The sequence below is a fragment of the Podarcis raffonei genome, chromosome 4, assembly GCF_027172205.1.
Source record: "Podarcis raffonei isolate rPodRaf1 chromosome 4, rPodRaf1.pri, whole genome shotgun sequence".
Taxonomy (NCBI): domain Eukaryota; kingdom Metazoa; phylum Chordata; class Lepidosauria; order Squamata; family Lacertidae; genus Podarcis; species Podarcis raffonei.
The window spans coordinates 35,448,429-35,460,515 of NC_070605.1; the positions used below are offsets into that span (position 1 = coordinate 35,448,429).

Here is a 12,087-nt window from a genome sequence, read left to right on the forward strand (position 1 = left end):
ACTTCAGAAATGAACTCCAACCAAGATGGAGTTTCATTTATAGACATTTCTGCTGTAGTTTCATCATTGGCTGCTCCTTTACATATGACTGATGGAATTTCTATTTGTTTTAAAACCTGCTAAGCTGTTGTTCTTCTGTGTAATTTACTACTGTACAGGTTTTTGTGTTTGTAAGTTGCTTCAGGAACCCTTGCCTAAGAGCTATGTTATAAATCTGAGGAATAGATAAAAATAGTCCAAGATTTGGAAAGAGAGTGTTGTTGCTTGACCTCATGGTCTTAGTATTATGGAGCTATAGTATCAGGTGCATTTGTCCATGGATAATTTTGTTCTGTTGCTTTTCAAAGGAGGACAAATGTGAGGTGTTGCCATTTAAAACCATTATATTATATCACATTTCCATGCAAACCTTAGCTGAATGTCTGTGTGAGTGTCTGAGAGAGCATGAGACAGGAAGTCTCAGTACTGTTGGAAGTTTAGTTTCACTTCTGAAATTGTGGCTGTTCCGTACTGATGCTCAAAGAGCACAGACGTGATGATGGATTCTCTGTATATAGACTGTAAAATAAAGCAGTTTAGAGCTACTGATTGATTCTTTCTTCTGCTATGATATGCCAGAAGACAAGTGTGCTCCTCTCAGGAGGGAGGGGTTGCTTATCACCGGACTCTCTGGGCTGAGGGAGATTTACAGCCAGGGAGGACCACCAGAGAGACGCCCCGGTATCTTGGGAAGTTGGGGGCCTTCCTGGGCGTGTTTCCAACAGAGTTTACACATGCATATCAATCAGGAAGCCTGAGGACCAGGAATCTCAATGAAGCACAGGACACATGCTGACATTCAACTGACTTTCCATATGTCCCCCTCAGCGGTCGTTCACCATAGTTGTGCCATCTGAAAATGGCCATGGCCAAGAGCCACACTCAACTGGTACAAAAATAGTTCTGTGGGCATTAACATCTCCTCAATAAAAAAAGATGCTCATACATTACGGAATAAGAGCGTCCTGCGTATGAGATTCAACACAAACAGTATTCTTACCTAGAAAAAAGGCAGTAGATCAGTTCCACGCTCTCAAAACACTTCCAAAACAATGTCTTCATGATATCTTGCCAACCAGGAAACACTCCCTTCCACCCACCCAACTGTACTCAAAAAATGTGAGTGACACAAGAGCCGAAGACTGAGATTAAAAGGAAAGCACAACTAAAGGAAATTTAGGCACAAACTAAAGGAAATTAATTAAGGCAGTGAAACTTGTCTTAAGCACCCACCCCAGAGACCATTAAATTAAAGCTAATTTAGGTGTTTAGAAAAAAAACCATAAATGTTTAGGGGGGAAACCCCACATGGGATTCATAAAGCCACTTATGTTCGGGCCTATCTTCTAAAAACCAGCACTCTAAATTCTGAGTTGACAGCATAATGGGTTGGGGGTGGTATTTGTTTTCTGGCACGCTTATGTAAAATATTCAAACAAAGACACATGAGAGTTTGTTAGCACTTAAATAAATAAATCTTATATTCCATTCTACTACCTGCATCTTTTGCCTAAGATATTGCTTATATTTTATGATGAGCCAGTCAATGCTATTTTATAACGCTTAAAAATTACTCAACTTTGTGCTCAATTTTAAAGTATTATTTTTATTCTTATTTATTTTATAGCAAAACAAATTAGACAGGGAAAGGAGTAAGAAGCAGGAAAATAGAATTTTTTATTTTCTCTCAAGAAAACATTATTGTATTTCTATATTTTTATGTTTTATTATAAAAGGTTCAGAACAAGCAAATTTAGCAGGTGATTGAATGAGAAGCCAGGACACACACAACCACACCCCTTATGGATAAGTAGTAATGGGTTGTAAAGTAGGAAGAAGTGAGTAGGAATAAACAATTTTCTAGTTTAAAGTTTCAGAAAGAGAAAAAAATATAATGGTCATAGCAGAAAGTTCATTGAAGAAAACAAATTTGATGTGAGGAATCAGTATGAAAGTTTAAGAGATTGGAACATTCTAGGATTTTTTTTTTTGGGGGGGGAGGAAGAGAATTAATGGGAAGCATGATGGGAAGCTGCAAACTTATAAACAGAGTGGAGAGAGTAAACAGAGTTTTCTGCATCTTAGAATACCGAAACTTCAAAAGAAAGCATTTCTCCACTTGAAATGTAATTAAGTAATGGAATTGCTTTAGACTAGCTGACATGGTTTTAAAAGAGGTTTGGACAAATTAATAAAAGATGTTCTTATTTTAGTCTATGACAGCTTTAAGAGAATTTTATGAAATATACCTCTGGATGAAGCAAACAAACATCTTGCTTTGTTGCTAAATTTCTGGGTGGGTAGAGGCAGGGGGGAGGGGAGAGATTCTGACTAATCACTGATGGAGGCAAGTGTAATAGACTAGATAAATCTTATTTCCCACTAGATCACGCCAAACTTAAAATCCATAAGGTTCTGAACATTGACACCAATTCTACAGATTACAACCTAGCACATTTTAAACAAAAAGTGCATGCCAAATTACTCTATCTCTTGCTGATAAAGCTTGTACACCTTTCAGCTTCCAGTGTCAAGAAAATATGAATCACTCATCTAAGCTAACAAGGTTCCCATCATGTCACACTGCAATGACTTGTACTTCTTGAATCCGACAAGATGATACAAGCATTCCTTAGTTCTGTTGCTCAGTTCTTGTCCTTCTTAGAATCTCCCCTTAGTATAGGTTTCATAATCAGAATGCCTTGTTACAATTAAAATTGTGTAACTAGCATTGGAAAACAGTGTAATTGGTAAGGGGGCTAAAAGGGTATATTTTAAAACTTCACCAGTAGCTTACAAGTACAGGTCATCATCGCTGCAAAAAGCAAATAATTTCATATCCATATTCTGTCTGATCTTACTAGAACTACAATAGTAATTTATGCAGCTTCTTTCAAAGTGCTTGAAAGCTTATTTTACTTAAAACATACAACTTATGAGGTACATTATGGCAGAGAAACACAGAGAAAGAGAGAGAGAAAGGCTTGCTCAATGCTACTCATGAGAACTTCATGACTAAGCAGGAAACTGAGACTGGACTGAGTCACATTCACACCCAGCACTCTACGGTTGCATAGAATCTGGCAGATTTTCAGTCCTCAATATCTGACAGCAACAAATTTTATATTACATCGTCTGATGAAAGGTGACGTGCTTGATATAGTGACATCTGAGAGTCTGAGAGAAAACGCCTTATCAATGTTCACCCTTTTCCTTCCGCAGAAGGATACTGCAAGAAGAATATTTTCCAACCCTGCAGAAATTAGGTATGCTAACAGTGCAGGAGGATTACACACAGACACAGACACACACACACCTGACAGCTTAATGCAGACTAATGGAGGGAGGTATTGCAATATATGGCCTAGACTCTGTGATGAGGTCTTCAAACTATTGTCATTAGGGCATGGATCCAAAAAACACATTTAAAGGACTGTACATGTAGCCAAAGCTTTGCTTGTTTGCTTGCTTTTTCACTGTAACTGTTCATACTGCTGATGAGACAATCATTTAAAAACAGAAAAACAGCATCCGGTCTCTTTGGCAGCGCAAACCACAGCAGGAAAAACAGCAAGCAAAGGTCTGGCTCTCTATGTGGTCCTCTCCACTACGCATGGATCCATTCTGTGGATCCCAGCAAAGTTCATGAGGATTTAAAAAGGAAACTGATAAAAAGCGAGAACAAAAAACCCAAGAACCTGAGATTGCTCCAGAGCTGTTTGAACTACTGATGCCTTTCTAGCTCATAGCATGGTTCACTTATCAGCACTAAATATGTGTAATGCTTCATAAATATCAGGCTTGAAGCAAAACTACTTCTAATCAGATCTGGCATAAAAAGGGGGGAAAATAGGGTGAGGTAAGTGTGATCATACCCTGCAGAAGAATAGTGGATGGCAGAGCTTCAGCACATTACTTAGACACTAAACAGTAGAGAGCTAGAGATAATTCTCAGGTAAACTTTCCATGAGCCACTACGTCATCCTTCCCTAACCTCCCAGCATTAATCATGTCAGTAGTAAACCTGATGCAACCAAGCAAGAATGTCTGATTTACAGGGAGGCAGGGCAATGCTAAGGGAACAAACACATTGGCATGTCAAGAAAGGAAACACCAACTCAAGCTTAATTTCAGCTCTGTAACTCGCCCCAGAAGAAAACAAACATTTTCTATTTTCTCTTCCCACCCCCCACGCCAGCAAGGTGTTTGCTAAGAGATTTACCAACTGAGAATAGTCTCTTATGATTTTTCCCCCCTGGAGTCTGGACATCACAACCATGAATAAAATTATGTTGTGGGAAGAGACATGCACGTATCTCTTCCCAAATTCGACTGAGGTTGCCAAGTTGCTCCCAAAACTTTGTAGCTATGTTTCTATAAGCCTTCCCCATCGTGGCAAAACTTAATAACATTAGTAATTTACTGAAAGTCTTGAAACACACAAAATGTCAACAGAAAAAAGACAAAACGGTAAACTTAAAGCTGGTGTTATGAAAGTCCCTTGGCTGAGAATGAAAACACCAACCCTACACCTGATTCCAACACCCACCCATCCCAATTTTCTAATCCAAAACTATGAAATAACAGGGGCTCAGACCACCACCCTTACACACTGTGGCATTAGAGGAGTGAACTGTGTTTATGTACCGATTCACTATATGGCAGCAGATATTTAAGCTGCATTTGCACTTGGACTTCCTGCAAAAAAAACCACATGTAAAATGTGAAGATAGCTTCCCTTTATATTTTACATGTTGGTGTAAACATGGCAAATGTTTAGACTCCTATTTAATATATTGGCCTTTTGGCAAAGGCATTGATATTCAGAGGAAGAATTTGCTGCTTTTGCAGTTGAACAAGGGCTAAACTCACTCACATCCTGGCCATTTTAACCAAGTTTAACTAAGAAAAGACAAGAGATCACTTGCAAAGTGGCTAAAGCAAACAGACTTTTCCCACTGTACCTATCTTAAGTTCAAGAGCCTGAAAGTGATGCATTATGAGAAAACACTGGGTACGCGTGTGTGTTGAGGACAGGGCATTTCTGTCATTTCAATATGTTCAATGTGCTCCTTTTTTATCATGTCACTCAGTGGGTTTTTTTAACCATGAGAGCAACACCCATTGCATTAGTAATATGAATGACAGTTAGTCACTTGGGAGCAACTCAGTTGTTGTGTCTGTGGTGTAAGACTCGTGCATTTAATCCTCAGATATATGTGACCCAAAATTACAGCACAAGTCTCCCTAGTGAAGTGCCTAGCAAAAATCCCCTTAGTGGGGAAGGCATTAACAAAGCATTAGTTTGAGTCACAAACACACTACTGTTTCCCTTTGCATCATAGCCTTTGTCCACATGGTGAGAAGCACTGACCGTTTCACAAGAGGGGTGTTCAAGGACATGTAGGGTCTTGAATCCAGGCCTTCAGCATGAAAAATCATGCTACCAGACTGCTAAGATATTGGCATCCATCACTGGGTGCATTTTAGAATTTCATAAATTGACATTATTGGAGAATATAATTGCTGAAACGGAAGCAACCATTTTTATCTCTGCTGCACATGAAGAAATGAAGGACACATCTGAAATGCAAAAGCCCATAGGTATCAGGATGATGGGAAGGGAAGATAATTTCAGTCGAGAAAAGGAAAGGATGCAGGTTTCAATGGATGATAGAGGAGGATGTGTTCAGGAAAGAGGCAGGGAGAACTGACAATATTTATTTAATTTAGCTTGCCTGCTGGGTGAAGATGAGTAGAAGGCAATAAGATGGAAAGTAGAAGGCAGTGGATGATGCACAACAATATCTACTACTCTTTAAGGCAAGCTTCCTCAACCTCGGCCCTTCAGATGTTTTGAGACTAAAATTTGCATCATCCCTGACCACTAGTCCTGCTAGCTAGGGATCATGGGAGTTGAAAGCCAAAAACATCTGGAGGGCCGAGTTTGAGGAAGGCTGCTTTAAGTATTGGGATCAGTGGGAAGTGGAAGCTGTTCATTCATAACTGAACCAATTTGGATGGCTAAAAACACCAGGGCCTTCCTTATCCCAAGACTTGGAAAATACTGTAAACTGCACCAGAATTCTTTTCATTAAATAAATTATTATTAATAATAAAATAATAATAAATAATAATTTTATTATTTATACCCCACCCATCTGGTATAGTGGACACAACTATAGCAAACAAATGCCCAAGTATGATAGCGAAGCAAAACCCATGACAACTACATCACATGATAGGGAGAGGACAAAGAAGTCTTGAGAGTCTATTCAGGTAGACAAACTAACCTGAGATTAACATTCTCAGCCTGGAGTGGCTTGGCCACTGGCATCATCCTGCCAAGGAGTAAGAAGGATTTCAGCACACATCAGGTGCAAGTGTATGCCCAAATGGTCCATCTGGATCCCCCCACTCAGGAACTAGTACCACGGTCATATTCACAGTGTCTTACATACTACTACAGTGGTACCTCTGGTTACGAACTTAATTCCTTCTGGAGGTCCGTTCTTAACCTGAAACTGTTCTTAACCTGAGGTACCACTTTAGCTAATGGGGCCTCCCACTGGCGCCGCAAGATTTCTGTTCTCATCCTGGGGCAAAGTTCTTAACCCAAGGTACTACTTCCAGGTTAGCGGAGTTTGTAACCTGAAGTGTTTGTAACCCGAGGTACCACTGTACTCCGCTTTCAGTTGGCACTTGCTTCTACTGCAACTGGCCAAAGCTCATGCACACTTTTCTAAGTCTCCAGCAGTGCTTTTTTCTAGAAAAACAGGTGTTGGTACTCATCATGAAGGTGTTACAGTGCCACACTTTTTAACAACAAAAAAAGACATCTGCGTAACGCCCCCCCCAGGTGCCCCCTGGAAAAAAGCACTGGTCTGCAGTAAGGCAAAGATCTGTAAGAGGTAGTTTATTAATACTATCAAGCAGGTTTATGATACAGTCAGAAATGCAGACTTTTTGAGCCTCTGCCTTTTGTTATTAAACATGTTGGGGCAGAGGAAGCCACCACATAACATCCCCAGGCTTCTTCTTCTGCATTTATGGTCCTCTGCCAATGCCATGTGGTGCCTCACTCAAGCGCTAGCTATTCCAGTCGCTTACCTCTAAGACAGACAATTGCCTTTCACTAAGCTACCTTTCGCTAATAAGTGTTTACATACATATTTTTGCTGCAGGGAACTTTTATTTTGCAAACGAGACTTGTGTCACAAGAACAGTTCCTGTAAATAAATATCTCTGGTGGGTTCCCAAACGGCTTTCGGTAATATTAAAAGAGCTGCACATTTCCCCCTTTGAATGAACGTGCTAGAGGGAAGTGAAGAAGAAAGATTATGAGTGGAAAAATTCTTAAATTTAAAACAAATAATACAGTATTTTATAGCTGAATGGAGCAGACAATTGCCATATGGCAAGCATCTGTTGGTGTCTACACCTCAAAGCTATTTTTTTAAATAATAATAAAAAAAACCTAGACAGAATTTTTATTTTAAGTGGCAAAGTGTTGGATCAGTGTATGGTTAGACAGCATGCAAGAGAACTGTACAACAGCTAGTCTAAAAGAAAAGAAAAGAGGGTATCAGTAGTCAAGAGAGTGACCTCTATCAGTGACTTAAAAAGAGGCAGTTCACTACATCAAAAATGTACTAAGATGTCACAACTCAACTGTAGCTTTCTGAAAAGGAAAAAAAAAATCCTCTGAAAACCCAGCCTCCCAAAAGTTCACTAAAGAGTTATCCAGAATACATGAGCTAATGCAGACTAACTGGTGCCTTCTCCTCCTGCTCTGTCATTATCTATCAGTAATAGATGGTTTAATCCTAAAAATATATGATGCGGTTTTCACTCTGGGTACTAGCTTCCAGATGGAGGGGGTAAAATGCAGAATGTCACTGAGCTTGAAAAAGCTCTCCATGTGCATTAAATAAATTAGTGGCTCCCTGAGAGATAAGAAAAGTTAATTCTCACAAATTCTTTCCCATACAAGTCAGATTTTAAAACTTTTTTCTAAACTCTGTGTTGCATGTGTCGGCACCTAAGCACCTTTTGTAGCTTTTAATTTTTCCCTTCTCAGTCTCTAACATGTCAGGCAAAACCAGTTTATTACACAGGTGCAAAAGAACTGAGGATCACTTGCAGATTTAGACTTGTTACATGAAGGGTTCATGTTTTTAAAAAATCACTGTATGTATGTGTGTGTGTGTGTGTGTATATATATATATATATATATATATATATATATATATATATATCTCCAGATATTTTCTGTTTATTTTAAAGATATGTGTTGTTGGTGTGTTTGAGTGTGTTTTTGTCTGACTCTTGCTGATTACAAAGAATTCATAGCATGTTAAGTAAAGCAAACTATTAAAATTACTTTATTTTAAAGACCTGCGACTGATTTTAAGTACAGTGGTACGTCGGGTTAAGTACTTAATTCGTTCCGGAGGTCCGTTCTTAACCTGAAACTGTTCTTACCCTGAAGCACCACTTTAGCTAATGGGGCCTCCTGCTGCCGCCGTGCCTCCGGAGGACGATTTCTGTTCTCATCCTGAAGCAAAGTACTTAACCCGAGGTACTATTTCTGGGTTAGCGGAGTCTGTAATCTGAAGCATATGTAACCTGAAGCATATGTAACCTGAGGTACCATTGTACATACTGAGCCAATCACAAATGACAACAGGTAGAATCTTCAAAAGCATTGCCATTACAAAGACCCCATGTTTTCAGGAAGTTAATAATAGTGTACAAAGCCCAAAACAACAAGGGATCCAAGAATCTAAGAGCACCTCTCCTAGTAACAACCACCTCAGACCATCATGCTACACAAATGTAATGAAAACACACACACACACACACACACAGAGAGAGAGAGAGAGAGAGAGAGAGAGAGAGAGAGAGAGAGAGACTGCTACAGTTAGGCATCAGTGAATAAAACTGCCATTGCTGCCAATGGGAGGGGCGTTTCTAACCAAAATACAGTGCTGTGATTGTGGTGGGAAGGGGTAACATCCCCTCCCCATAAGTGATCTTCAGATATACATTTGGTTGGCCATTGTGGGAACAGGGTGTTGGGACTAGATGGACTTTGGCATTTTGTTCTCTCTGCACATTGCCTTTCGAAATAAAATCAACCCTATGCCTGCCATTAAATGCAGATTAGTATGCAGAACTAGGTTTATGCATGAAAAATGACTATAGTATAATGTTCTAGGTGGAAACGCACTCTAAGACATCAGGTTATCTAAAAGAACATCTCTCCTCAGAGAGATGCCTGCCCATTTTAATAATAAAAGACAGCCCCTTCTGTTTGTGCCATGTCCTATGGAAATTCATCTCACAGCCACTAAGACGAGGGCCTCCTCTGCAGTGGCTCCAACTTTGTGGAATTGTCTTCCCCTCAGAGAGCTAGTGGGCACCAACTATTTCTGTGATTTTCCAGCTACTGAAAACCTACATATTTGTCCAGGTATCCCTGGATCCCTGATGTCTAACTAGCAGATTTTATCTGCTCCTGAATTAGGTGGCTCCATATTTTATTATATTTTACTGCATTTTATTCTACTGTGAATTGCCTTGGCCTTATTTTTAGTTATATATATATGCACACAGTGACACATGCATTTGGAAACTTAAGATTCCCCTCCATTAATTGTTGTTGTTATGTCATTTAGTCGTGTCCGACTCTTCGTGACCCCAAGCACCAGAACACGCCAGGCACTCCTGTCTTCTCTCCATTAATATACCACCATAATTAATAATGCTGCCAAGGCTATAATAAAAACTAGTTTGTGGGACATTGAACGCCAGGAACTAACAGCAGCAGCAGAAAAACATGTTCCCCTCTTAACTTTCAACTTTCTTGGGCACAATGAAATTAACCACAATTATCTTGAATTTTTGCTTAATCCTCAAGAAAGAAGGGCATTTTCGCTGGCCAGGTTTAATTCAAGTCCTTCAAACCTCCTATGGGGAAGGTTCTCGGGAATGGTGGAAGGAGAAAGAATTTGCCCATGTGAAGACCATCAGGTGGAAACTCTTGCACATATGGTTCTTAAATGTAAACTACAGTGGTACCTCGGGTTACATACGCTTCAGGTTACAGACTCCGCTAACCCAGAAATAGTACCTCAGGTTAAGAACTTTGCTTCAGGATGAGAACAGAAATCAAGCTCCGGCGGCGTGGTGGCAGCAGGAGACCCCATTAGCTAAAGTGGTGCTTCAGGTTAAGAACAGTTTCAGGTTAAGAACGGACCTCCAGAACAAATTAAGTACTTAACCCAAAGTACCACTGTATATGATGATCTCCGCCAGCAGTTCCTAGATCAACTCTGCATCCCCAAATGGAAACCAGAATTAGAGGTCATACATTTTCTATTATTGGGGAATAATCAGGAGCTCACCAAGTTACTGGCTAAATATTTTTATCTGGTTTTTTGTCGTCGAAACACATTGCAGACATCTGATCTCCCTGGAGACCTAGAGATGTAATGTTAGACTGCTTTGCCTCTTTCATTTGACAAATGTTTTGTGTCACTGGGAAGGTGGGAATTCTGTATTGATTTGCTGTGGATATTTATATGTGATGCCAATAAAAGGTTTAATGATGATGATGGTGATAAATAATAATGATCTACTGAAGGGTTTTTTTTTTTTGGAGGGAGGGAACCAGAGGAATAAAGAAAAATCAAGCCTTACTCCTTAACTATCCCTACATAAGCAGAAAAGACTGTTTCATCAACAAATTTTCCAGTTTTAATGCCAAATTGCCAATGTGGAAACTAATTTTGCTGGAGACAGCAATCTAACCAAGTTCTATGTAAATGGTTGATACTTCAGTATACAGCATATATCAGAAAGACATGGCATTTACCATTTTGTATACTAAAATAATGAAGACCATTCTTTTGGAAAGGAATGCTGCTGTTGTAAATACATTTTTGCGGCAATTTAATTGTAAGTGAAGTTCAATTAACTTCGGTCTTGTAATAAGTGGCCCTTTGGGAGGGCATGTTTCTGACATCTTTGCATGCAACATATACATTACGAGTCCCGTTCCTCTTTTTTTTTGCAATCTCTTTTGGATAGTATTAGGATTATATGTCATAAATGAGGTCATCCAGACTTGTACAGATAGTTTACACCAGCTGTTAAGCATTTCTTTAAAACACTATTAACTCTTTGTTACTTCTGACAGTGCAACAGCTATCTCAAATGCAAACAGGATATTCCATACATATGGCAATTTCTGGCTATGAAGTATTATTTATTTAATTAATGAATGAAAGAAAGAAAATACCCTGCCTTTTGGTTCTGTTTTAAAAGCAAAGATTCGGGACCTGCACTCTCTACTTAAGGGGTGGGGGTAACCTCTTCAGCCCGAGGTACACATTCCTTTCTGAACAGTCTTCCAAAGACACCCCAGTGGTGCGCAAGGCAAGAGGCAAGAGTCTCACAAATTAAAAGATTAAAAGCTAAATAAAAGACTAAAAAACTAGGGAGAGTCCACGGACAATAGCTAATATGAAGCAAGAGGCCTTTCCTCCATTTTTAAATTCTGTTCTGGGTTTTTTGGTGTGTTTTTTTTCCATTCTCCTCTATTTTGAGGGGGAAAGGTTTATGCTGTTATAGCCTCCAAACTCAAAGCAGCTTTCTTCCAGTTTTGTAAAAGTCCTCTAACATGTTTAAATGCATGCATATTTATGACATCTGGAATCAAGTCCCACCTAGTTTTAAACTACAGAAGCTAAGATTATTTCACGCAACAGGAATTTACTTTTGTTAAGCCCTTTCTACCTTGTCAAATCAAGTCAATTTTGTGCATCCTTTTAATCTCTGCTCACTGGCAGCCTTGAGAAAAGCTCTATTGTGCTACAGGTGGTGTTGAAAGATAAGGAGCTAGAAAGCAGTTCCCAAATCGGCCTTTTGATAACCATGATGTTCAGCATACATCTTGCTTGACAATGCCAATGCCATAAAACCTTCAACAGATTTCTCTCTCTCTCTGTCCAATGGATATCAGACTACAGCATTTGGGCAGGA

At 39.4% G+C, this 12,087-nt stretch overlaps 2 protein-coding genes across 3 annotated transcripts in view; one reads left to right on the top strand and one right to left on the bottom strand.

The window, feature by feature from the left end:
• Nucleotides 1-12,087, bottom strand: part of CMSS1 (cms1 ribosomal small subunit homolog) — a 177,394-nt gene that overhangs the window by 77,865 nt on the left and 87,442 nt on the right. Inside the window, exon 2 of one of the 2 annotated variants that reach the window (XM_053386183.1) lies at nt 991-1,039. The exons of the other annotated variant lie outside the window; for it this stretch is intronic. The gene's annotated coding sequence lies outside the window, so the exon portion shown is untranslated. The remainder of the gene's footprint in view (nt 1-990; nt 1,040-12,087) is intronic. 2 annotated transcript variants of the gene reach the window in all.
• Nucleotides 1-12,087, top strand: part of FILIP1L (filamin A interacting protein 1 like) — a 152,935-nt gene that overhangs the window by 57,928 nt on the left and 82,920 nt on the right. The window lies entirely within an intron of this gene.